At 51.0% G+C, this 26,185-nt stretch overlaps 1 non-coding gene and 2 pseudogenes across 1 annotated transcript; 2 read left to right on the top strand and 1 right to left on the bottom strand.

The window, feature by feature from the left end:
- Positions 1–3,236: 3,236 nt before the first annotated feature.
- LOC146210242 (uncharacterized) lies at positions 3,237–7,734 on the bottom strand (annotated as a pseudogene).
- A 5,258-nt stretch (positions 7,735–12,992) lies between these two features.
- Positions 12,993–14,210, top strand: LOC146210241 (large subunit ribosomal RNA; annotated as a pseudogene).
- Positions 14,211–24,253: 10,043 nt separating this feature from the next.
- LOC146210240 (small subunit ribosomal RNA) lies at positions 24,254–26,051 on the top strand. Its single transcript, XR_014704604.1, has one exon. It is a non-coding gene; the product is annotated as a small subunit ribosomal RNA (ribosomal RNA).
- The last annotated feature ends 134 nt before the right edge of the window (positions 26,052–26,185 follow it).

Below are 26,185 nucleotides of genomic sequence, written 5' to 3'. Positions count from 1 at the left end.
ATGAACGTTGAAACAGTGCAGGCCCCCCTGCAGGCAGCGTAGTGTCATGATGGTGAAGTCTGAGTTAGAGACTCCCAGGTCTCTCAGATCGTCCACGCTGGCCTTAGCCCAGCATCCTCTGAAGTTTATAGTTGCCGTCGCAACGACTACCGGTCACACGGATATCTGTCTCAGTAGATCTTCACGCAATTACTTGGCTCTCTTGGATCTCTTTTCGCCAAGTAGTTCACAATCACGTCCTGGCGGCGGAGTCGGGCACTGTTGGTTCTTGGACATATTTGTAATATGTGGCCGAGATACTCGGGGGAGTTGCACCCCGCCCAGCATCCTTTTTCCTGGTCACGGCCTCTTTTTGTTCGCACTCGGCACGGGAGTGCATTTAGTCGGAGCTTAATGAGGTTCACAAATTCTCTCCCAGTCAGCAGAGATGTCCCCTCAGCTGACCATTTCATGGCTGCCGGCATATTGCGTGTCTCCCGAAGGCCAAAGCCATCTGCACTCCTATGCAGCTCTCGTGGCCAGAAGCGTTTCTCCACTTTTGTTGTTGTCAATTCTTGGTCCTTGAATACGGTCAACTCCCTGGCCTTCCTCAGGCGTGCTTGAATTAGTTGCATCTGGAAGCTCAACCTGCAGGCCGGTAACGATGATTCTTCCAGTTTTTGAAGCCTTCTCACTTGGAGGCCTGGTATTGCTGTTCTTAGGCATGTTATGCCCAGGCCGCCCTCAGCCACCTGGGCATGAAAGCACCCCAGCACCATGTCGTGAGGTAGGTGCAGCCACTTTCTCACCGCCGTCCGGATCAGAATGTCCATTTTTGACAAGAGTCCGGCTGTCAATGGACTCAGCACCAAAGCATGGTAAAGTCTTGGTAATAAGTAGTAACGCAAGATTACCAAGCGCTGTTGCGGCCGTAAAGGCGCAGTCGATACCCTTTCCAGCAATGTGCTTAGCATGGATGTTAGGGCTGGCCTCTTCTTACCGAACGGGGCATAGCACACGCCCAGATACTTCCATTCGGTTCCCACCTCGGCTGGTGTAATAACATCTTCACCTATCTTGAACTGTAGATCTGAGATCAACTTTACCTTCTTGTCTCTTCCGGATGGCTGTAGGGCAACCGTCAGGCTCTTCCTGGCGTTGATACCCAGGCCTCTTTCGACCAGCAACGATGAAAAGTCGTTAATCCGCAGCTGAAGACCTTGGGGTGATGCAGCCAGGATCACGTCATCAGCGAAGGCCATGGCGTCCAACGTTAGGCCTCTACTATCGAAGAAGATGCCGTTGGGCCTCTGAAGACACTCGTCTAAGACAAGATTATAGTGTACTAGAATACTTTCTAGTGGCGCGAGCGGCGAGGCGAAGGCAAGCCATTTTCTAACTGACGCCACAAGATGGCGCCACCGCAACTTTTCATAGGCACAGGAATTCGTAGAATTTTGAAAATTTCATCTGTAATCTTGCGTTTTTCATTTCATTTACTAATCAGAATCCCACATTTATTCCTTCTTGCTGTTTTTCGTCTGTCAGTTACGATGACTAGGCTTGTTAAGGATTAAAACGCTTGTCCAAAATCCGCGTCATAGGATCCAAGCAAGTATATAAACCATTTAACTAAATTTTATGTTGTACTTTGAGCTCATATATAGGTTATTGAAGTCAATGTGGTTGTATTTATGATTTATATACAGCTATGATGTGCATTTTGGTGTTGTTTTTTATACAGTAATAATTATATGATGTCAAAGCTATGCACGCATGAACACCATATGAAGGTTTTATTTACAACTACCTTCGGTGAAGAAATGACAAGAAACAAAAAATGCTTACAAATAACTTCAGTGCAGAAATTATTACAATAAAGAAATATGGTTTGCGAAAATCCACGATTTCCCTGCCATTAACTTATTCAGCACCTACTCAATTTAAGGTGCTTTGAGGCCTGTCGCCTGCTTTGGCTGGCTCTATTAATGCTCTTCGTGAAGAAATGCAGACGAGTTGTTAGGTAAAATGCAGTTATTTCTGCAGCTATGGTATGAGCGTGCTCTGGGCATCCAAGCTCGGTTTGCTGCTTTTGCTTAACAAGGTCCAGAACATCAAGCACGCTTTCAGAGTGCAGCTCTGAAAGGCTAAAGCATGTTGTGAATGACTCTTCGAGGTCAGCCACAAATTTAAACAGCTTGCTTGAAGGGTAAAGTAACCCACCATTGTCCTTTAAACGGACAAGCTCAGCCATGTTCAAATTATCCGCTGCCTCCTTGGTGAGCAAAAGAAGGTTAAGACAGCTTTCACAGCCAGTTTTTAGAACGCACTTTCGCGCTACATATCCAGCAATGTAAAAGGTTAGCCTGCAGTCGCTTGATGCCACAACAACGGAAGAGTGGTCAGGTACAGCTTTTGTGAGCAGGGCCTCGGCTGCGTCCAAGTTTCCCGCATCGAGAAATCTGTCAATCAGTTTCTCCCTCCCAGTGGAAGTGTCCTGCTCACCAGCATCTGCATTCAATAGTGAGCTTAGAACAGCAGGCTCGCAGTTTCCTCTTGACACAGAGTGCGCAAGGTTGCTAAAGCTGAGACAGTTCACCGTAGCAATGAATTGCTGAGGTGTTGGGTGAGTATTGCATCCCGATGACTGCCGGACGATTCCGAAAAGATGTTCCACTGGGTCTTGGCTCACTCTGCTAGTCATTACATATTTGAAGCCTATATGCTCTGTCAAATAGTTCAGCAGCGATAATGTACTGCATAATGTTACACGCAGTCCAGTTACTGTGGACTGACTAAGAAAGCCCCGTTGCCCATTTGTGTGGCGTTCCCACTCTGACAGAAACGACAGAAAAGAATTCAGCTTGTCGGCTGATGCAGAGTTGGGACGCAGAGCTTCAGCTGGATAGCGTGAGGTCATCACTTTTATAACACCATGGATGGTCCTGCAAGAGCAACGTTAATGAGATGCATGTACAATAAAGTACATAAGTGTACATAAAGTTCAATATTTTACAGTAATTTACCTATTAAAGATATTTAAATTAAACCTGTAATTAGCGTTATGCAAGTAAATAATTAACCATTCAGTTTATCATGCGGTCATGCACCAGTTCACTATAGCACACTTAGTAATCGAGACTTGTTGCTAGGCAGGCTAGTCCCTGTTGATCTTGGCTGATCTTTAAGGTCGGGTTGACAAAACGAGGCATTTTCTTGTAACTGGAGTAGAGTTATCACTCTATAATATGCAATACTTACTCAAAAAAGTGCACTGTCGCTGTTATGCTACCGCACAGAGGCTCCAACTTGGCTTTGTGCATCTGAAGCCCATGAATTACTTTTTCACTGAAGAGCTGGAACGCCAAGGAGACTCATTTTTTCGAAATTGTTAGGGTTCGTATGGCTGGATGTGATGCCATGCATGGCCTGCAGTGTAACATTGCTTCCGTCCAGCTCCAAAGCTTTGCGAATAGTTCGCATTGACACCTGCAAGTAAGGGAAATCAGTAAATATTTACTGCCAGTTAGAATGACTGGAACAAAAATTACAGAAAACTATTAAAGATGCCGCTTTGGCAAATGCTTACTTGGCCCTTTGGTGTTTGAAAATCCAAGCACAATAGCCGGTTTCGAAGGCACTTCGCGAGATGAGGGAAGTCTGATATGAAGAAAAGTTGACGGTGCTCGTCTACAGGGTGTGGTGCACTGCACTTGATGTGATCCAAAGACGCCTTGATGCCCATTATTGTCCACATCCGTCGGTTCCAATTTGCGCCGTCTGATGTTACGAAGTCGACCTTAAGGCCTGCTTTTTCTGTCAAAATTATGGCTTCAATCATGATCTTGGTTAATGTACTGCCGCTAATGTTTCCTCTTGTTGCAAATGCTGCTAGAATTTGGGTCCATTTTCCAACGAACGGCACGAAAATCAGTACCATTCCGTGGTCGCATGGTGTGTGTTTGTCCTCGGTGGATGTAAACTTGCCGAGATCCACAAAACCATCTATGTGGCCGGCCGTTGTCACAGAAAGATGCTGAGAGAGCTTCATTTCATCGACAATAATTCCACCGTGGCATGCATATTCATCCATTGTGGCCGTCTTCTCACTGATGACATTGAAGATCTTTGGACAGAAGCCAAACCCTGTTCTGTAGGATTTCAAATATTTGCGCAGAGTGGTTTTACTCGGGAGTGACAGTATCTTTTCCTTCCTCAGGTGCTCATAAAGCCTGGCACTCTTCATTTTCATTATGAGACACTCCAGTACCCATTCGTTAGAATACTGCATGCCTTTTGTGTTTTTTCTTGATGCAGATTTAAACATATGAAGTGTTGCTTCACGCTGTTTTGGAGGGAGATTGTCTATTCTAGAGGCAAATTCTTTCTCAGTGATGGCTTTGTTTTTAGCTGCCATTGCTTTCAGTTGGCCCTTTAATGCAGTAGCGCTAACCTTCAAGCGTTTTGTCTTCTGCCTCTGAAGCTTTAGACGCTGAGCAAGAGCTCCTTTCCTGGGCACACGGGCTTTTAAGCTGGACTTTCGGGTCAGCAATAACTTTCGATGCGCCTTGCACTCAGAGCAGATAAGTCCTGTCGATGAAAAAAAAAACGCAACTGTTTATGTGCTGGAATAAGGAATACATACATATGAGTCTTGTACGGGAAAATCTCTTGAAATTACTTACCATCGGACGGGACGTTTCCGCAGCACTTTATGCTGAAGACGCAGAGTCCGTTGCTGCTCGTTGTTTCCTGCAGTTTCCCCGTCAAGTTCGGCAACATTTGCCTATATTCATCATCCGTCATTGCTCCCTTGCAAACAAAAGCTGCTTCGGCATCCTGCAGTACAACTGTCGCGTCAACAACAGAGGCAACTGTTTCGGTGCGCATCACTCCTTGGTAATAAATGGCAGCAGAAACTTTGCCTCCGACAGGCTTAAAAACCACAGCCCGTTCATGTCCTATCACAAGCCTTGCTTCCATTTTCAAAGACGACGTTGCAAAAACTAAGCCAAAACGTTCGTCCTCGAAGCTGCACCAGCTCGGCGAAGGCGCGAGTACACGGAGCGCATGAAAGGAGAAAGGCGAGGATTCTGCAGCAGCCAGCTCTCCTGGCTCTTGATGTTCACTGTCAGCATTGCCCACGTTCTGACATGGCTTCTTGCATCGTGGTGGAATCGTTTCGAAAGCAGCTCTTTTCCTCTCGGTCCTCTGTTTAGGAGTTTTAACGGAGAGGTACGCTGGACACCCCGGCAGCAACGTCGGTATAGCGCCGGGAGCTAACGATGGCTTTCCTCTGGGTATACGCACTTCAACGCCGTCGATTACATGAACGTAATCGCGCAATATGAGATGGGCTTCGAAATGATGCTCACACACTGCTGATAGTTCCGTGAGCCTCTTGTCATCCCTTCGCATGTTCCGCTCCCACTTTCCTCGCAGCTCGTCGTCTCTTGGTGCGGCAAACAAAGATGCTTTTGGCGCTCCCGGGTAGCCGGTGCGGCAGCCTGGCGCAAAACAGTGGGAATCAGTTCTTCTTTTCGCCATAGCTTCGTTAAATTCCTTTCACAGGGGCTACATAGTCTCCTCTCATTGCTGTCACCACTTAACAACAAGATACAAACGCTAAAGTGAAATTAATTGCTTGAAAGCGCGCGCGCAAAGCGAGCTAACTCACACACCGCATGGCCATGTGCTGCCAACGCGCGCGCCGGAGGCTAGGAGAAGGCGCAGCAGCGCCCCTGCCGGCCGTCAGTGTCAACTCGCTTCACGCGAGCGGGGCCCAGCCGCCTCCGGTCGCGCCACTAGAAAGTATTCTAGTTCACTATAGACAAGATTGAAGAGCAGCGGCGAGAGCGGGTCCCCCTGGCGGACTCCTCGAGAAGGATGGACCAACCTCTTCTGACCTTCGAATTCCAGCACAGTTGACGAAGTCTTGCAGAATTCGGAAAGGTAGTCCAGGACTCGTTGACTGCATCCTCGTACCGCCGCTCCTCTCAAGATGGCATCCACAGTGACACTATCAAAGGCCTTGGTCAAGTCAAGACTAGCCATGTACAGAGGTTTTCGGGCCGTCTTCGTCTCGTAGAGTGCCGTCGATAGCAGTGGCACATTTTCTGCGCAGCCATCCACCGGGAGGAACGCCCTCTGCCTACAGTCCAACTCCACCTCTGCAAGGAGCCTGTTAGCCAGAATCTTGTGGAACATCCTCACTAACACCGAGGAGATAGTCATTGGATGAAATTTTGCTGGTGAGTCTGCCCCTGGTGTCTTGGGCAGAAACACGGTTCTGGCATTGCGTAGGCTTACTGGTAGATGGCGAATGAGCATCAGGATGTTCAATAACACTTGCAGAAGTGCCACCGGCATGGCTCGCACGTCCTTCCCGGTCAGGCCATCTGGCCCCGGGGCTGTGCCCAATGGCGGCATGGCCGCTTTTATCTCCAGTGTGGACACTGGTCCGAAGGGATCAATCATTCTCCCCCTTGGCTCAGGCTCAGGGGCTGCGTCCTCCTGTAACCGAGAGGGGTGCAACCATTGGCGATGAAGCACTGAGGGTAAAGGCTGGGAGCAATGGCGCGCTCCTGTAATCTAGAGAGGCCACGCCGGTGAATGCTCAGACGGCCAACTGGAACCTCGGAGCCTTGTGCACTCTGAGGAAGTCTACCCCGCTAAAGCGGGGTAGATTCTCGGGCTTAGGAACTGCTACGCTGGGGCCCATCGAATATGACAGCCTTTACCTATGATGTACCCTATTGATAAACGGGACTAGGGATAAGGCTGGGGAGCTCCCAACTCCCTGTAATCCATGGTGGAAGCCGCTGGAGTTGGAGGTGACCACTCCTCGTAGCGGGAAATAAGAGTCTGTTCACCCGCCGGTGCAGTCCAGGGATGGGCTGTGCCGGCTAAGTCTCTATGTATGGACGCCGCGGGGGAATCCCCGCTGACTAATGTCATCAGGGGTAGGGGCAACCCCGTGTAACCCAGCCCGCGATGAGGCATGGGGGCGCTGTTAGAGACTGTCTTCACTCCTCCTCCGGCGTGCCAGGGCCGTCCTGGGAAACACCCGCCTTCGGGCTTCTCAGCAGGCTAAGAGAGTGAAGGCGAAGCGAAAGCAGAACTGGTGCTACCACCCTCTGAGTCTGTCAGTAGTACCGCTGTGAGACCAGAGGGGTAGAGGATGAAGCCTCCACTCACGCTTCCGGTACGTAGGCGGTAGGTCCCAAAGAGTTTTGCAATGGGGCCAGTGTCCAATCCAAGACGCTTAACAAAATTTGGTAGAATCGGGCTCTCGCGTGGAGCGCAGCACGAAGAGAGTTACCGAAGTCGGGGGTGCGAAGGCGTCTGGCAGGGATGTACGTCATGGGAGTGTACCACGGGTGTTGCGATCCCACCTGCCTGAGCACGTGGGTGCGACCCACAATACGACCAACGCGGTGGCAGTAGTTGACAAGTCCGCCACGCGCGCTGGGAGAGCTGCAGGATTCGTTTTCAGCTCGACGATGACCGGATGTAAACTGGGACAAGGGCGGTCCCCGGCGTGGGTGTCCGCCATTTTGCGGGACTTAGCTCTCGGGAAGGGGCTCGGCCTGGGCGATCCCATGTAAGCCTGGGGGATACTGTTTGGCGAGCTAAACTCTTTTTGGGACTCGACGATCAGCCACCTACCCGTGGTGAGTCCTGTGCAGGCAGTGGCAGTGCCCTCTCTGCCCGCGGGGGAGGCAACTCCTCCGTGGGTAGGGGCGGTACTGCCATTGCCTGGCGGAGAGCTGATCAACCTCGGGACCTCTGGGGCTGCCAACCCATTGGTCCGTCATCGCTTGGCACGAAGAAACAAGGAAGGAAAAACACTACTGGCTGTCCACGGACAGTCAGTCCAAGTCAGCAAGAGGAGGGTGCGGATGGTCCGTCACCACGGGATGAACCTGGAAATGGTGCGGGTCCTCTAGCGGAAGGTGTGGATGTTCCGGATGGTGTCCTGTCATTGGGTGACCTGGGTGGTTCGGCTACAAAGACGAGGTCCAGGAGGAGAAGAGAGGCGCCGATGGTGGCGGACACGGCGGAGGAGAAGGAGAAGGAGAAGACGGTGAAGAAGATGCTGAAGACACCCTTGGGAGAAGTTCCGGTGCCTACACTGGTGGAGAACAACGACCAGAGAGCAGCGAAGGCGGAGGGGGAGAAGACCCTGGAGGCCTGCGTGGAGATGGCGATCCAGTCCAGTGGTTCCAGTGAGAAGTTCCACAAGAAGTCCGTGAAGACCAAGAAGCGGAAGGACACCAAGGAGAAGCCAGTGGAGACCAGGAGACAGAGTAGCCGACACAGGGAGCGACGAAGTTCGGGAGACGAGAAGGGAGCGGTGAAGAGTTCCAGTAAAAGCCGGTGGGATTGGGTGCCTGCAGTTCCGGAGCCGGTCCTGGAGAAGGAGGTCCCTGCCGACCACAGTTTTCCAGATCCTGGAGCAGTCGCAGGTGCGGATCATGGCCTGGAGCTGCGGGTGCCTGCGGTCCAAGTCCCGGGCGGGAGGAAGACCGTTGTCCCTGTCCGCCGGGACCTGGTTGTTCCAGTGGACCTCTCGGACCCTCCTGGTGATGAAGTGGATCCTGGCGGAACCTCGACCCTCGGCTCACTTCGGACTTTTGCACTCTTTTCGTGTAGAGTATCCATGGCTGAGTCCGAGGGTCGTCCGGTCCAGGGTTGTCTGCCCCTGGACCGGGCGGTGTTGCCCCCCTTGGGGAAGGAGGTTTCTTTAAGTGACGGAGGGGTCACTTCTTGTGGAGCTGGTGCCACTGCTCCGGGCCCAGAGTCCGGCGCTATCACGAAAAGGGTGATCTTTGAGGCAATAGTTGATCGGGCACCCCCCGTTAAGACTAAAACGGGACGTGTGGGTGGCCCAAAGAACAGTTCCAAGAAAGTGCGGGAACTGCTTAATGACCTCTTGCTGTCAGAGAGCGAGAATGAGGAGGAAAGAAGTGGACAAACCATTCTGGAGAGTGAGTCAGACTCCTCTCCTGACCCGGTGCTGGAGTTGGAGTCAAGAGGGGTGAGGCCACAGTCAGGTGTGCCCCCCTCCACCTCTCGTGTCCAGTCACACTTTGTGTGTCCGGAATGCCAAAGGGCTTACTCATCGAAAATTGGCCTGGGGCTCCATAGGAGAGCCAAACACTCCGCGGCCTACAATGTTGAGATTGATGTATCCCGTGTGAAGCCCAGATGGTCCAGGGAGGAAAATGAAATAATGGCGAGACGAGAGGTGACCCTCCGTAAGGAGGGTGTTTATAACTTGAACGAGCGTTAGCGGAGATGCCACACCGCTCTTTCGACTCCTTGAAATCGCACAGGCGGCAGGCAGCCTATCAGGCATTGGTTAACCGCCTGCTGCAGTCTCAGCCCGGGGAGGGGGAGGAGCTGGCATCCTCAAATTTCAACCAGAATAATGACGACAGCCCATGCCCCGTGGATTCGAGGGCACAGCTCTCGCCCAGACAGACAAGATCTCGAGGAAAAAGTTCAGGGAGTGATGCAGCGGACCGTGCGGCTAGCGGGCCGCCCCGGCAGACAAGGTCGGGACCGAGGATCGTGGCCGAAGAAGAGGCAGCCATGGAGGTTGGCCTGGGGGGCCCGGAGCTTAGCCCGCCCCGGCAGACAAGACCAAGACAGCCTGTTGATGCAACAAGACTAGGCAGCATTCCTGAGGATTCAGAGACCATGACACCAGGACCCGAGGGAGACGCGTCGTTGCCGGTGGCTGGTCAGCCTGGAGGTGATTCCTGGCAGGAGGTGGACAACAGCCTTCGCGACAAGTTGGCAAGACTGTGCCAGAAGCAGTGGCCCATCTCTCATGGAGGGGTAGTACTCTGGGAGTTGGGTAAACGTCTGGCTAGAGGTGAAGACGTGTCAAGACGGTTCAACGCCTATCTGCAAGACCATCTGCACAGAACAACTAGAGCCAGAGGAGGACCCAGGGTAAGGTCATCGGCTCAGCCGCGAATCAGCCGTCGTCGCCTGAGAAGGCAGGAGTTTGCAAAGACGCAAGATATGTTCAAGAAGCGACAGGCCGCGTGTGCTAGGGAGATCTTGGACGGAATGACGGCGCACAAGATGAATGATGCATCTCTACTGTTGGACGCCTGGACGGAGGTGACGGAGGCGCCGGTGCGTTCATGTGTGGAGGTGCCTGAGCCAAGGGGGAGAGGAATAGACCCCTTCGGGCCAGTGTCCGCCCTGGAGATTACAGCGGCCATGCCGCCATTGGGCACAGCCCCGGGGCCAGATGGCCTGACCGGGAAGGATGTACGAGCCATGCCGGTGGCACTTCTGCAAGTGTTATTGAACATCCTGATGCTCATGCGCCATCTACCAGTAAGCCTTCGCAACGCCAGAACCGTGTTTATACCCAAGACACCAGGGGCAGACTCACCAGCAAAATTTCGGCCAATCACTATCACCTCGGTGTTGGTCCGGATGTTTCACAAGATTCTGGCCAACCGGCTCCTTGCCGAGGTGGAGTTGGATTGCAGGCAGAGGGCGTTCCTCCCGGTGGATGGCTGCGCAGAAAATGTGCTACTGCTATCGACGGCACTCTACGAGGCGAAGACGGCCCGAAAACCTCTGTACATGGCTAGTCTTGACTTCACCAAGGCATTTGACAGTGTCACTGTGGATGCCATCTTGAGAGGAGCGGCGGTGCGAGGGTGCAGTCAACGAGTCCTGGACTACCTTTCCGAATTCTACAAGACTTCATCAACTGTGCTGGAATTTGAAGGTCAGAAGAGGTTGGTCCATCCTTCTCGAGGAGTCCGCCAGGGGGACCCGCTCTCGCCGCTGCTCTTCAATCTTGTCTTGGACGAGTGGCTTCAGAGGCCCAACAACGGCATCTTCTTCGATAGTAGAGGTCTAACGTTGGGTGCCATGGCCTTCGCTGATGACATCGTGATCCTGGCTGCATCACCCCAAGGTCTTCAGCTGTGGATTAACGACTTCTCATCGTTCCTGGTCGAAAGAGGCCTGCAGATCAACGCGAAGAAGAGCCTGACGGTCGCCTTACAGCCATCCGGAAGAGACAAGAAGGTAAAGTTGGTCTCAGAAATGCAGTTCAAGATCGGTGAAGATGTGATTACACCGGCCGAGATGGGAACCGAATGGAAGTATCTGGGCGTGTGCTACGCCCCGTTCGGTCAGAAGAGGCCAGCCCTAACATCCATGCTAAGCACATTGCTGGACAGGGTATCAACTGCGCCTTTACGGCCGCAACAGCACTTGGTAATCTTGAGGTACTACCTAATACCAAGACTTTACCATGCTTTGGTGCTGAGTCCGGTGACAGCCAGACTCTTGTCAAGAATGGACATTCTGATCCGGACGGCGGTAAGGAAGTGGCTGCACCTACCTCACGACGTGGCGCTGGGGTGCTTTCATGCCCGGGTGGCTGAGCGTGGCCTGGGCATAACATGCCTAAGAACAGCAATACCAGGCCTCCAAGTGAGAAGACTACAAAAACTGGAAGATTCATTGTTACCGGCCTGCAGGTTGAGCTTCCAGATGCAACTAATTCAAGCACGCCTGAGGAACGCCAGGGAGTTAACAGTTTTCAAAAACCAAGACTTAACATCACCAAAAGTGGAGAAACGCTTCTGGGCACGAGAGCTACACAGGAGCGCTGATGGATTTGGCCTTCGAGAGACACGCAATATGCCGGCGGCCATGAAATGGTCGGCTGAGGGTACATCTCTACTGACTGGGAAGGCATTCGTAAACCTCATGAAGCTCCGACTAAATGCACTCCCGTGCCGAGTGCGAACAAAACGAGGCTGTGACGAGGAAAAAGGATGCAGGGCGGGGTGCAACTCCCCGGAGTACCTCGGCCACATACTACAAATATGTCCAAGAACCAACAGTGCCCGACTCCGCCGCCACGACGTGATTGTGAACTACTTGGCGAAACGACTACAGGCCTTGGACTTGAGCGTTCGAGTGGAGCCGGTATTCTAGACTGAGATTGGACCGCAGAAGCCAGACCTGGTCCTTAAAAGGGAGGGCCAGGTCGTCGTCCTCGACGTTCAGGTGGTTAGTCAGTCTGTTGCATTGTCCGACGCCCACCATGCCAAGAGAGCCAAGTACTTGCGTGAAGATCTACTGAGACAGATATCCGCGGGACCGGTAGTCGTTGCGACGGCAACTATAAACTTCAGAGGATGCTGGGCCAAAGCCAGCGTGGACAGTCTGAGAGACCTTGGCGTCTCTAACTCAGACTTCACCATCATGACACTTCGATGCCTGCAGGGGGGCCTGCATTGTTTCAATGCTCATCAGAAGATGACCTCATTAATGAGTGAAGCGGTGTTGGGGGCCCCCAACCTTCTCTTGCGCGCCACGAAAGTGGCACTATCATTCGGGGTAGCACTGCCCCATAAAACAATACAGTGCTCATGCTTGTAGCTCCAGCTGTCAGGAGCTAAAGTTGGAAAAAAAAAGCCAAATGCCTCGTCATCTAATAGTGACGCGCATAAATGGATTAACGAGATTCCCACTTGCAAAATCTGTCTCCTAGTACTTCGACTAGAGTCGGGGTGGGGGAACTGAGCTGGGCGGACGGGGAACCTCAAAAGCGGCTTCAATAGGGAACCTGTCTCAGAAGTCGGAGACCCGGCAAACGCATTGCGGTGGAGGAATGATCCAAGGGCCGAGGGCCGCATATTCGGCTAAGACCGAGTGCTAGCCCTCTACGGAGGCACATATGGGAGCTCGACTCGAATTGTCTGACAGTAAATCCTACGCTGCCCACATTCCCCTCCAACTTTCCATAACCCTATCCTAATTCCCATTTCCCTTTTCCTACAACCCATCCTTTCCGCTACTTCCCAGGAGAGATACGTGGGGTCTCCCCGGGCCCGCTTCCTCGGCTGTGGGTCGATTGTAGCACATCCCCCCCTTTTATTTAATAATTTAAAATCAAAAACTTTTGTCTCATTGACCTATTCATTTATTTTTCGAATTGCGGAACTTTCTCTACCCGCGATACATTAGTGGTGCGGGCGGAGTCTGACTTTGGACTCCATCTTACCTTGTCCCTATCTACTATCTAGCGAAACCACAGCCAAGGGAACGGGCTTGGCAAAATCAGCAGGGAAAGAAGACCCTGTTGAGCTTGACTCTAGTCTGACTCTGTGAAGAGACATGAGAGGTGTAGCATAAGTGGGAGGTCGCGGGATACGGCCTCGTTTCGGCGGGGTCCTGGTGGCCGTCAGTGAAATACCACTACTCTCATCGTTTCTTTACTTACTCGGTGGAGCGGAAAGCGGACCAATGTGTTGTCCACGCTTCTAGCGCCAAGTGCGGGTTCCCGTGATCCCTTTGCGGAAGGCCTGCACGATCTGTTCCGAGGACAGTGTCAGGAATGAGACTTTGGATTGGGGCGGTACATCTGTCAAACGGTAACGCAGGTGTCCTAAGGCGAGCTCAGCGAGGACAGAAACCTCGCGTAGAGCAAAAGGGCAAATGCTTGCTTGATCTTGAATTTCAGTACGATTCGAGACCGCGAAAGCGGGGCCCCTCGATCCTTTTGGCTTTATGAGTTTTAAGCAAGAGGTGTCAGAAAAGTTACCACAGGGATAACTGGCTTGTGGCGGCCAAGCGTTAATAGCGACGTCGCTTTTTGATCCTTCGATGTCGGCTCTTCCTATCATTGCGAAGCAGAATTCGCCAAGCATTGGATTCTTCACCCACTAATAGGGAACGTGAGCTGGGTTTAGACCGTCGTGAGACATGTTAGTTTTACCCTACTGATGACTGGTTGTTGCGATAGTAATTCTGCTCAGTACGAGAGGAACCGCAGATTCCGACACTTGGTTCACGTGCTTGGTCGAGAGACCAGTGGTGCGAGCGCGAGCGGCTACAAAAAAGGCTCGTTTTTCCAGCGCGAGCGGCTACAAAAAAGGCTCGTTATTCCAGCGCGAGCGGCAGAAAAGAGGCAATTTCCAAGCATGAAGCGAGCCAAAGACCCCGGTTCGCAGAATGAGGGCGCAAAGAAAATGGGGCAGAGCGAAACCCAATCAACTGCGCGAAAGAAATTTTTTTCTTCTGCGCAGAGAAATTTTGAAGTTCACCAAAAAATATGCAGGGAAATTTCGAAAAATCTGCAGAGAATTTTCTGCTTGCAGAAAATTTCCAGAGCTGTCGGGGAAAAACGCAGAGACCGCGAAGTCTGCGCGGCTGAGAGAAATTTTTTTTTCTCTCCACTTTCAACAAAGACCAAGACGAGCAAGCGGCGCTGGTTCCAAGTCAGAAGACAGGCTTGGATCGCGCCTGCTTGCGGAGTTTCCAAAGAGCTGTGTGGGAAAAACGCATAGACCGCGGAGTCAGCGCGGCTGAGAAAATTTTTTTTTTTTTCTCTCCAATGTCAACAAAGACCAAACGGGCAAGCGGCGCTGGTTCCAAGTTAGAAGGCAGGCTTGGATCGCGCCTGCTTGCGGGGCCGCGGACTTTGGCAAATTTTTCCGCGGCCCGCCAAAGGGGACAATAGTTTTTTTTTTCTCGCCCCGGCAGACGGCGTCTGCCGGGGCGGGCCTCGCCCCGGCAGACGCGGTTTTTGACCACCGCAATTTTGGCTGAAGAGTCGCCAATTTTTTTTTTCATTTTTTTTCTTTTTTCTCGCCCCGGCAGACGCGGTTTTCCACCACCGAAATTTTCACAGCTGAACTCGAACTGGTTTCCTTCCTTGGCTGAAGAGTCGCCAATTTTTTTTTTTCATTTTTATATCTTTGTTTTTTCTTTTTCTCGCCCCGGCAGACGCGGTTTTTGACCACCGCAATTTTCCAGCACCCTCGGCAATTTTTTCTTTTTTTTTCTTTTTTTCTCGCCCCGGCGGACGCGGTATTTGACCACCGCAATTTTCGCAACTGAACTCGAACTGGTTTTCGTCCAGCGCCTTCGCCATTTTTTTTTCTTTTTTTTTCTGTCCTTAGGGAGCAGATTTTTAGCGCTTGAGGCGTTGGAGGCCCTCGCCCCGGCAGACGCGGTTTTTCTCGCCCCTGCGGACGCGGTTTTTGACCACTTTCCACAACTGGCTTCCTTCCTTTCTTCTTTTTTTTTGTCCTTAGCGAGCGGATTTTTTGCGCTCGAGGCGTTGGGGGCCCTCGCCCCGGCAGACGCGGTTTCCGCAATTTTTCGCGGTTTCCAGCGCCCTTGGCTTAAATAGTCGCAATTTTTTTTCTGTCCTTAACGAGCGGGTCCCCTCGCGGATTTTTAGCGCTCGAGGCGTTTGGGGCCCTCGCCCTGGCAGACGAGCCGCTTCTTTTACTTTTCGCGTAGTAACAACGCTCGCAGATGGAAAAAATGCGCTCAGGACTTTGTTGGCCCGGAAGACGCGGTTTCTCGCCCCGGCAGACGAGCAGATTATTTTTACTTTTCGCGGACGGCGCTTGGGTTTCAAGTTAACTCCGGCGCGCGAGCAATCTACTTTTATTTTTTTTTATTATTATTATTATTCTTAGTGCCGCAAAACATGATGGCGATTTTTCAAGTTTCCACTTTTAAGGTTCTAAATTCACGCACGCACGAGATTCTTTTTTTTTCTTCAATTTCTTATCTTGCCTTCATGACGAAGCCAACTTTACAAAAGCCGGACGGCTCGCAGCAAGCTTGAATCGCTCTTGCGCGCATGCAGTTTCACACCACTTTTATGAACGTACGAGGCGCTCCGGGAGGAGGAGTAATGCGGCAAAGCCACCGTTGTTCCACGCAGACAAGGCAGACGCAGCTGCGAAAGGGCACTTTTTTTTTTCTCTCTCTCTCATGCCGCATACAAACGTGTCGCACGCACGAGAAAAAAAAATATACCGAACATTAAACGCGGCAAAAAATAGCATTTTTTTGCAAGAATGGCCATCTTTTAGCGCACACACAAGAAAACAAAAGAAAGAAATCGGGTTTTGTGCAAAGTGCAAGAGACCTTTTTGTTCAGCGATGCATCCGAATCGCAGTTTTCTTTTTCTTTCGCATTTCCGAAGTTTGCAGAAGATTTTCTAAACCCCCTTCACCGCGGTTTCGGAGAGGTAATGCGACAATACCTTAGTAAGATTTACTTTTTTTTTGTAAAGTCCTCTCGAGCTATTTCTACTTACACTGGCGCAAAGTTTACTCACAAAAGTGGCCGTGTGGCGCTTTCTCCAGTTTCATTGCATAAAAAAAAGTTTTCTTTTTTTTTGTGTGTGTGTGTGTGTGTGTGTGTGCGTGTGCGTGCGTCGGGAGGCAGTTTTACTCACTTCACTCCCTTCAGCGGCTTCTACTACTAGTGGTCTGAATTTAGTGTTAAAGAATCTGCGAGAAACCGCGAGAAACTTGAGGCAGCACTACGAATGTTGCAATATTGCAAATGTTGCCTGCAATATTGCAATATTCAATTCGCTGAAAGCATTTAAAAATTTACGCATCGCTAATGGAACCAATACACTATAGCGCAGCAAAAGACGAGGACACAAGAGCGAGAGACGAACACCACGAGCGCTAACTTCCAACAAATTTTATTCTCCTGAAGCATCATATATAAACGCCAGAAAAACATGAATCACATGTGCAAACAGTATCAATTCCTTAGAAAGACAAGCTCTTTATCTGAGAGGAGAATGGAAGGTGTGCTTACACACGCGCATCCTGAACTATTTATCTTTTCGGCTTCAATGATTTCGCGCGTTACTCTTTCTCTGCTTTTTCCTATTACAACACTTTTATCAAAGAAAGGCTTACAGGTTTTTGAGTTGCATTCGAGAATGTGGTCAACTAGCGATCCGCCTTGCCGGCCGTTTCTGACGTTGCGAGCGTGTTCCATTAGGCGCTCGTTCAGACATCTCCCCGTCTGGCCGATATAGTGTTTCCCACATGACAAGGGAATTTTATATACAACACCTTCATCGCACGAGACGTACGGCTTCTGGTGCTTAATTGTGCATCCGCCTGCTTTTTTGGTGTTGGTTTCTTTCAGCTTGCACAACGTAGAAAGTTTCTTCGGCGCCGAGAACACTACGGTCGCATTCGCTCGTTGACCAATTCTTTTCAAATTGTGAGATATCTTGTGCAGATATGGTAAAACAACAAGGTTTTTCCGTTCCAGAGGAACCGGATTTGGGCGGCATTGATTTTCTGGTTTCATGTTTTTAAGAAGTTTTTCGGCAACAGAAACTTGAACATGGGCGGGATATCCAGCATTAGTCAGCCTCCTGGACTGCTCTTGAAAACTATCGCTCATCATGTGTGGACAAGATTTCCGGAGAGCATTTTGAAAACATAAATTGATAATACCTCTTTTCACAAGTTTCACAAGTTATAGTGTATTGGAATCATGTACCAACAAGCCCAAAAAACCACGCTAATGGAAGCAGTTCGCTTCCATTAGCGGCTTTCCCGCGCTAAGCTTTGGCGACGACTCGTCCCTCGATCAAGACGTCGCGCGGACGCGCCTTTCTAACTACACTTCTTTAGGCGCAACGAGCTCCAGGAAGAAAAAAAAACGGCAAAAACGTTCTATCTCCCTACGCGATATCGCCCCGACAGACGCGGTTCAGGAAAGCGACGGCTGCACCCTTCTTGACGTTTCAATGCGAATTGATTTCGAAGGCCCCAATAAAGAATTTCTTTCATGTATTTTTACGCAGCGCTGGGCACTCAACAGCCAAGTTTCTGCTCTGAGGACTAATTAAGCGACCGCTGTTTAACATGCGGTGAGACTGGAAACTTAAGAAAATTACGGATGTGTAACTGTGGAGTGAACCTTGCCGGCTCGTAAATAAATTCGTGTTTTTTAATTCCAATGATAAATTTCTTGCGATTTACGCATTTACTAGGATGCTGGCCAGGGCCGTATATTTTTTTTTAACAACTATATTCGTGTGTGCGGAATTGGTGACAAGGGGCAATCGCAACAGTTCTTGTATACATTGAAAATGCTTTTTCTGTGTGTTTGTGTGTGTGTGTGTGTATCGAGAGGCAGTTCTACTCAATTCACAGTTCTCCTCCCACACTAGGCGACTTGTGGTCCGATTTCAGTGGTAAACAGGCTTCGAGAAAACGCGGGTAAATGACGAGAGTAACAACATTTCCCCTCTCGCCGTAGGCGAACTAGCGACGAGCATGAAATGTTCGATGCCATTTTAATGCTGCCAGCGTTTAAAAATCTACACAAATCTAATTCAACGCGTGAAGAAATATTAAAAGGACGTGAAAATTGGTCCCATTCGCAAGACTAGGCCGCTTTTCTTGGGCTTTTCCGCGCTAGGCTTTTGTGACGACTCGTCCCCCGATCAAGACTTGACGCGGACGAACGGCACGCGTTTGCTACAAAGCTTTCGCGTCCCTTTTTTAGTCGCAACGAGCTCCATGGAGAAACAAATGGCAAGGAGTGCTGCGGCAAAGCCGCTCTATCTCCCTACGCGATTTCGCCCCGGCAGACGCGGTTTGGAAAAGCGGCCCGCAGTACGTGCCAGAGTATTATTTACACCCTTCTTGACGTTTCAACGCGAATTGACTTCGAAGGCCCCAATAAACAATTTCTTTTGTATTTTTACGCAGCGCTGGACACTCAACAGCCAAGTTTCTGCTCTGAGGACTAATTAAGCGACCGCCGCTTAACATGCGGTGAGACTGGAAACTAAAGAAAATTACGGATGTGTAACTGTGGAGTGAACCTTGCCGGCTTGTAAATAAATTCGTGTTTTTTAATTCCAATGCTAAATTTCTTACGATTTACGCATTTACTAAGATGCTGGCCAGGGCCGTATTTTTTTATCAACTTTATTCGTTTGTGCGGAACTGGTGAAAAGTGGCAATGGCAACAGTTCCTCTATACTGTGAAAATGCTTTTTCTCTGTTTGTGTGCGTGTGTGCGTGTGTGTGTCGAGAGGCAGTTCTACTCCCTTCACAGTTTTCCTCCCACACTAGGCGACTTGTGGTCCGATTTCAGTAGTAAACAGGCTTTGAGAAAACGCGGGTAAACGACGGGAGTAACAAAATTTCCCCTCTCGCCGTACGTGAACTAGCGACGAGCATGAAAGGTTCGATGCCATTTTAATGCTGCAAGCGTTTAAAAATTTCGCAAATCTATTTCAACGCGTGAAGAAATATTAAAAAGGCGTGAAAATTGGTCCCATTCGCAAGATTAGGCCGCTTTATGTCGGCTTTTCCGCGCTACACTTTTGCGACGACTCGTCCCCCGATAGAGACTTGACGCGGACGAATGGTACGCGTTTGCTACAACAGCTTTGGCGCCTTTTTTTTAGTCGCAACGAGCTCTATGGAGAAAGAAATGGCAAGGTGTGCTGTGGCAAAGCCGCTCTATCTCCCTACGCGATATCGCCCCGGCAGACGCGGTTTGGAAAAGCGGCCCGCAGTACGTCCCAGAGTATTATTTACACCCTTTTGGACGTTTCAATGCGAATTGATTTCGAAGGCCCCAATAAACAATTTCTTTTGTGTATTTTTACGCAGCGCTGGACACTCAACAGCCAAGTTTCTGCTCTGAGGATAAGCGACCGCTGTTTAATATGTGGTGAGACTAAACTACGGATGTGTAACCGTGGAGCGAACGTTGCTGGCTGATAAATACATTCGTGTTCTTTAATTCCAAAATCTAATTTCTTACGATTTTTGCATTCACTAGGATGCTGGCCAGGGTCGTGTTTTTTTTTAACAACTTAATTCGTTTGTGTGAAAATGCTTTTTCTCAGTGTGTGTGTGTGTGTGTCGAGAGGCAGTTGTACTCCCTTCACACTTCTCCTCCCACACTAGGCGACTTGTGGTCCGATTTCAGTGGTAAACAGGCTTTGAGAAAACGCGGGTAAACGACGGTAGTAACATTTCCCCTCTCGCCGTAGGTGAACTAGTGACGAGCATAAAAGGTTCGATGCCATTTTAATGCTGCAAGCGTTTAAAAATCTACACAAATCTAATTCAACGCGTGAAGAATTAATAAAAGGGCGTGAAAATTGGTCCCACTCGCAAGACTAGGCCGCTTTTCTTGGGCTTTTCCGCGCTACGCTTTTGCGGCGACTCGTCCCCCGATCGAGACTTTATGCCGACGAGTGGTACGCGTTTGCTTCAAAAGCTTTGGCGCCTTTTTTTAGTCGCAACGAGCTCCATGGAGAAAGAAATGGCAAGGTGTGCTGCGGCAAAGCTGCTCTATCTCCCTACGCGATATCGCCCCGGCAGACGCGGTTTGGAAAAGCGGCCCGCAGTACGTCACAGAGTATTATTTACACTCTTCTCGACGTTTCAATGCGAACTGATTTCGAAGGCCCCAATAAACAATTTCCTTTATTGCATTTTTACGCAGCGCTGGACACTCAACAGCCAAGTTTCTGCTCTTAGGACTAAGTAAGCGACCGCTGTTCAACATGCGGTGAGACTGAAAACTAAAGAAAATTACGGATGTGTAACCGTGCAGCGAACCTTGCGGGCTTGTAAATAATTTTTTTTAATTCCAATTTTTAATTTCTTACGAATTACGCATTCACTAGGATGCTGGCGACGGTGTCTTTTTTGTAACAACTTTTTTCTCTTGTGCGGAATTGGTGAAAGGTGGCAATAGCAACAGTTCTTTGGTCCGATTTCAGAGGTAAACAGGCTTTGAGAAAACGCGGGTAAACGACGGGAGTAACATTTCCCCTCTCACCGTACGTGAACTAGCGACGAGCATAAAAGGTTCGATGCCATTTTAATGCTGCAAGCGTTTAAAAATCTCATCATCATCATAAGCCTGACTATACCCACTGCAGGGCGAAGACCTCTCCCATATTTCTCCACTTAGCCCGGTTCTGTGCTAGCTGCATCCAATTGACCCCTGCGAACTTCTTAATCTCCTCCGCCCACCTAACTTTCTGCCGCCCCCTGTTGCGCTTTCCTTCCCTTGGAATCCAGTTTGTAACCCTAAGCGACCATCGGTTATCCTCTCTTCGCACTACATGTCCTGCCCATGTCCATTTGTTCTTCTTAATTTCCACTAGAATGTCGGTAACTTGAGTTATTTCTCCGACCCATTCTGCACGCTTCCTATCTCTTAAAGTTACTCCTACCATTTTTCGTTCCATAGCCCTCTGGGTAGTCCTCAACTTAAGTAGAATTCTCTTCGTTAGCCTCCACGTTTCAGCGCCATAGGTGAGTACAGGTAAGATGGAACTGTTATATACTTTCCTCTTTAGCGATACCGCAGATCCGGACCATGAAAAGGAAATAACAAGAAGAATAAGATTGGGATGGAGCGCATTTGGCAAGCACTCGCAGATTATGTCTAGGTGCTTACCGGTATCGCTAAAGAGGAAAGTTTAAAAATCTACGCAAATCTAATTCAACGCGTGAAGAAATATTAAAAGGACGTGAAAATTGGTCCCATTCGCAAGAATAGGCTACTTTTAGTCGGCTTTTCCGCGCTACGCTTTTGCGATGACTCGTCCCCCGATCGAGACTTGACGCGGACAAATGGTACGCGTTTGCTACAACAGGTTTCGCGCCGCTTTTTTAGTCGCAGCGAGCTCCAGCGAGGAAGAAGCGCCAAGGTGCACTGGGGCAAAGCTGCTATATTTAGCTACCCAATCTCTCCCCGGCAGATGCAGTTTTGAACAGCTTCCCGTGGTACGTCTCAGAGTAATATTTACATGCTGCATCACATTTGAAAGCGAATTGCTTTCGAAGGCCCTATAAACACTTTCTTTTATTATATTTTTGAAATAGGTAATATTATAAAATGCCATTAATATTATGGCTGTCAAATGTTGGCATGATAAAAACGAGTTAATGAATGAATTTTCAAGTCACCTGAAAATCTACAGCCCTCGTTTTTTTTTTCTGTTTTTTTTCCTCTTTACAACACTGGTACAGAGACAAACAGCTAGTGATCGCTGCAGAAACAACAAAAGCGGGACCTCACAAATTAATGCGGGGGAGATGGCGCGAGCAAAACTCGATTTTTTTATTTTGTGTTACTTCAACAAGTTTTTCGCAAGGTGAACCTTTTTTGCGTGCGACTAAACGCTTTCGATTAGTGCCGTGTGGTGAACTCCAAGGGACGCGACGCATCCGTAAGCTCGATTTCAAAGTAACGCGCCGTGCGGCGAAGCCGAACTTCGCCCCGGCAGACGCGCAAAAAGACCCAAGTAGGTCTGGGTATTTATCGCTGCATATATATAGGGCCCTAGTGGCTCAGGCAACCACGACTTGTTGGAGCGCGCGCTCGAACGGCAAAGTCCAAAAGCGGTTTTGCGCACCCAGTCGGCCGCGAAACGACAAGATTTCGCGACCTCGACGATCTCGGAATTAAAGCGCTTGCACAGCTAGTGGTACGAGAGCGAGCACTGGTCGACTTCGGACAAAGTTGTGTGGCCGCGTCGCCGCCGCTTACGCGCCGGCGACAGAGTCCACGACTACGGCCATCCCGGCGGGGCGACGCGGCGCGCCGTTACAGGTCGCGCACCAGTCGGCACTTTCTGCGGCGCAACACTTTGAGCAGGAGCGCGCGCGCGTGCAGCACTGACCACGAGTATGGTCGGGGCGCCGGGGCGCGCCGCTGTATAGGTCGCGCACGATTCAGCGTCTTCTGCGGCGAAGCCCCCTTTCGAGGAGGACCGCGCGCGTGCAGCATAGTCCACGAGTACGGCGGCGGTCGGTGCGCCGGGGCATGCCGCTACATGTGGCTCACCATTAGGGGCCTTCTGCGGCGAAGCCCCGTCGAGGGGGACCGTGCCCGAGCAGAGGCGTTAAAGTTCACGAGTACGCGACGCATCCGTAAGCTCGATTTCAAAGTAACGCGCCGTGCGGCGAAGCCGAACTTCGCCCCGGCAGACGCGCAAAAAGACCCAAGCAGGTCTGGGTATTTATCGCTGCATATATATATAGGGCCCCAGTGGCTCAGGCAACCAAGACATTTTGAAGCGCGCGCTCGAACGGCAAAGTCCAAAAGCTGTTTTGCGCACCCAGTCGGCCGCGAAACAAGATTTCGAAATCTCGGAATGAGAGCGGCTGCACAGCTAGGGGTGCAAAAACGAGCATTGCTCGACTTCGACCAAAGTTGGGTGAGCGCGTCACCGCCCCGCGCGCGCCGGCGGCAGAGTCCACGATTACGGGCACTGGCGGGGTGCCGCAGCGCGCCATTGTCGGTTTCGCACGATTCGGCGCTCTCTGCGGCGCAGCCCTTTCGAGCAGGACCTCGCGCGGCCTCGGTGGGGGCGCCGCTACGCGCCGCTGTAGGATGCGCACGAGCCAGCGCTTTCTGCGGCACAGCTCTTTCGAGCAGGTCCGCGCGCGTGCAGCATAGTCCACGAGTACGGCCGCGGTCGGGGCGCCGCGGCGCGCCGTTGCAGGTCGCGCACGAGCCAGTGCTTTCTGCGGCGCAGCCCTTTCGAGCAGGCCCGTTCGCGTGCAGGTTAGTCCACGAGTACGGCCGCGGTCGGGGCGCCGCGGCGGCGTGCCGTTGTAGGTCGCGCAAGAGCCAGCGCTTTCTGCGGCGCTGCCCTTTCGAGCAGGCCCACGCGCGCGCAGCATTGTCCTCGAGTACGGCCGCGGTCGGGGCGCCGCGGCATGCCGTTGTAGGTCGCGGACGATTCAGTGCCTTCTGGGGCGAAGCCGTTTCGAGCAGGGCCGCTCGTTCGCGGCCGCTGCGGCACGGCAGGGTGTTCGTGTATGGCCGGCAAGACGCACCACTGTGGGACTGTTTCGCATTGAAGGGCTCACGTTCTCAGTGATCATTTCTCGAGTACGATTGCGGGCGCCGAGCGCGCGACGTGCGCGCACTCTTCGCCGTCTACTTTACGGCAAATTTTCCTCGAGTACGGCCAGTCGTTTACCCAGGAAGGTCTGGGTATTTATCGCTGCTATTATATGGGGGTGTAGAGGCGGCGGACCAACACGCTGTCTCGACCCCACGGCATTCGTCTGCACCCTCATCCGCGTCTGCGATGGGGGCTGGTTGTCGGACTACGCTGTTTCCACAGTGTTTTGAGGTGTGTTCCATGCTGTCCGGAACTCTGGCGGCTTGGCCGTATCGGCAACGTAGCAAGCGCCGTCCGGTGCAGAAACGCCACGGCCTCGTGCCGCGTGCGCACCGGTGAGCGTGTTACAAATGCTTCTGCCCAAAGGCACGTGCTCTCTTGCCGCGCGACGAGATCCGGCCCCATGGGGCGGACGTCGGAGCGATCTCGAACGACGCACAAAATAAGATGCGTCGCGCGCTGGGGCGCCTAAAGGCAGCCTCGAAAGCGCTGCGACAAAGGCACCCGTGGCGGGGTATTGCCTATGCATCTACCTGGCTGATCCTGCCAGTAATCATATGCTTGTCTCAAAGATTAAGCCATGCATGTCTAAGTACAAGCCGAAATAAGGCGAAACCGCGAATGGCTCATTAAATCAGTTATGGTTCCGTAGATCGTTTCTTTCTACTTGGACAACTGTGGCAATTCTAGAGCTAATACATGCATTGAGCCTGAAGGCCTTTGGCTGACGGGCGCTTTTATTAGGCCAAGACCCATCGGGTTCTGCCCGTACTCTGTGGTGACTCTGGATAACTTTGTGCTGATCGCATGGCCATGAGCCGGCGACATCTCTTTCAAGTGTCTGCCTTATCAGCTTTTGATGGTAGGTTACTTGCCTACCATGGTTGTTATGGGTAACGGAGAATCAGGGTTCGATTCCGGAGAGGGAGCCTGAGAAACGGCTACCACATCCAAGGAAGGCAGCAGGCGCGCAAATTATCCACTCACGGCACGGGGAGGTAGTGACGAAAAATAACAATACGGGACTCTTTTGAGGCCCCGTAATTGAGATGAGTACACTCTAAATCCTTTAACGAGGATCAATTGGAGGGCAAGTGTGGTGCCAGCAGCCGGGGTTATTCCAGCTCCAATAGCGTATACTAAAGCTGCTGCGGTTAAAAAGCTCGTAGTTGGATCTCAGTTCCAGACGAGTAGTGCATCTACCCGATGCGACGGCTCGTACTGAACATCATGCCGGTCCTCTCTTGGTGCCCTTCATTGGTGCATCTCGAGGTGGCCTGCGCTTTTACTTTGAAAAAATTAGAGTGCTCAACGCAGGCGAGTCGCCTGAATAAACTTGCATGGAATAATAGAACAAGACCCTGTTTCTGTTCTGTTGGTTTTTGGAATACGGGGTAATGATTAAGAGGGACAGACGGGGGCATTCGTATTGCGGCGCTAGAGGTGAAATTCTTGGACCGTCGCAAGACGAACTACTGCGAAAGCATTTGCCAAGAATGTTTTCTTTGATCAAGAACGAAAGTCAGAGGTTCGAAGGCGATCAGATACCGCCCTAGTTCTGACCATAAACGATGCCAACCAGCGATCCGCCTGAGTTACTCAAATGACTCGGCGGGCAGCTTCCGGGAAACCAAAGTATTTGGGTTCCGGGGGAAGTATGGTTGCAAAGCTGAAACTTAAAGGAATTGACGGGAGGGCACCACCAGGAGTGCAGCCTGCAGCTTAATTTGACTCAACACGGGAAAACTTACCCGGCCCGGATACTGGGAGGATTGACAGATTGAGAGCTCTTTCTTGATTTGGTGGATGGTGGTGCATGGAGCGATTTGTCTGGTTAATTCCGATAACGAACGAGACTCTAGCCTATTAAATAGGTGCGGGGTTCCCAGCATCTTACAACCTTCTTAGAGGGACAAGCGGCTCCTAGCCGCACGAAACAGAGCAATAACAGGTCTGTGATGCCCTTAGATGTCCGGGGCCGCACGCGCGCTACAATGAAGGAAGCAGCGTGTCTTTATCCCTGTCTGAAAAGACTGGGTAACCCGTGGAACTTCTTTCGTGATTGGGATAGGGGCTTGCAATTGTTCCCCTTGAACGAGGAATTCCCAGTAAGCGCGAGTCATAAGCTCGCGTTGATTACGTCCCTGCCCTTTGTACACACCGCCCGTCGCTACTACCGATTAAATGATTTAGTGAGGTCTTCGGACCGATGTCCGGCGCGGCCTTTCGGTTGCGCCGGTCTGTTGGAAAGATGACCAAACTTGATCATTTAGAGGAAGTAAAAGTCGTAACAAGGTTTCCGTAGGTGAACCTGCGGAAGGATCATTACCGGACTGTGCTTGTCACGCCCGGCGCCGCCCCCACTTATAAGCGGGGGATGGCCTTTCACCGCGGAGTTGCGATATTCTGAAGCCGCTTCTCTGCACAAATTGTCCCAGACGGCCATAGACGTCTGACGGTCG

Source organism: Amblyomma maculatum, chromosome 1 (genome assembly GCF_055883805.1).
Source record: "Amblyomma maculatum isolate TAMU_Amacu chromosome 1, ASM5588380v1, whole genome shotgun sequence".
Taxonomy (NCBI): Eukaryota; Metazoa; Arthropoda; class Arachnida; order Ixodida; family Ixodidae; genus Amblyomma; species Amblyomma maculatum.
Note: the sequence above shows the minus strand (reverse complement) of the source record. Positions and strands in the feature narration are given on the sequence as shown.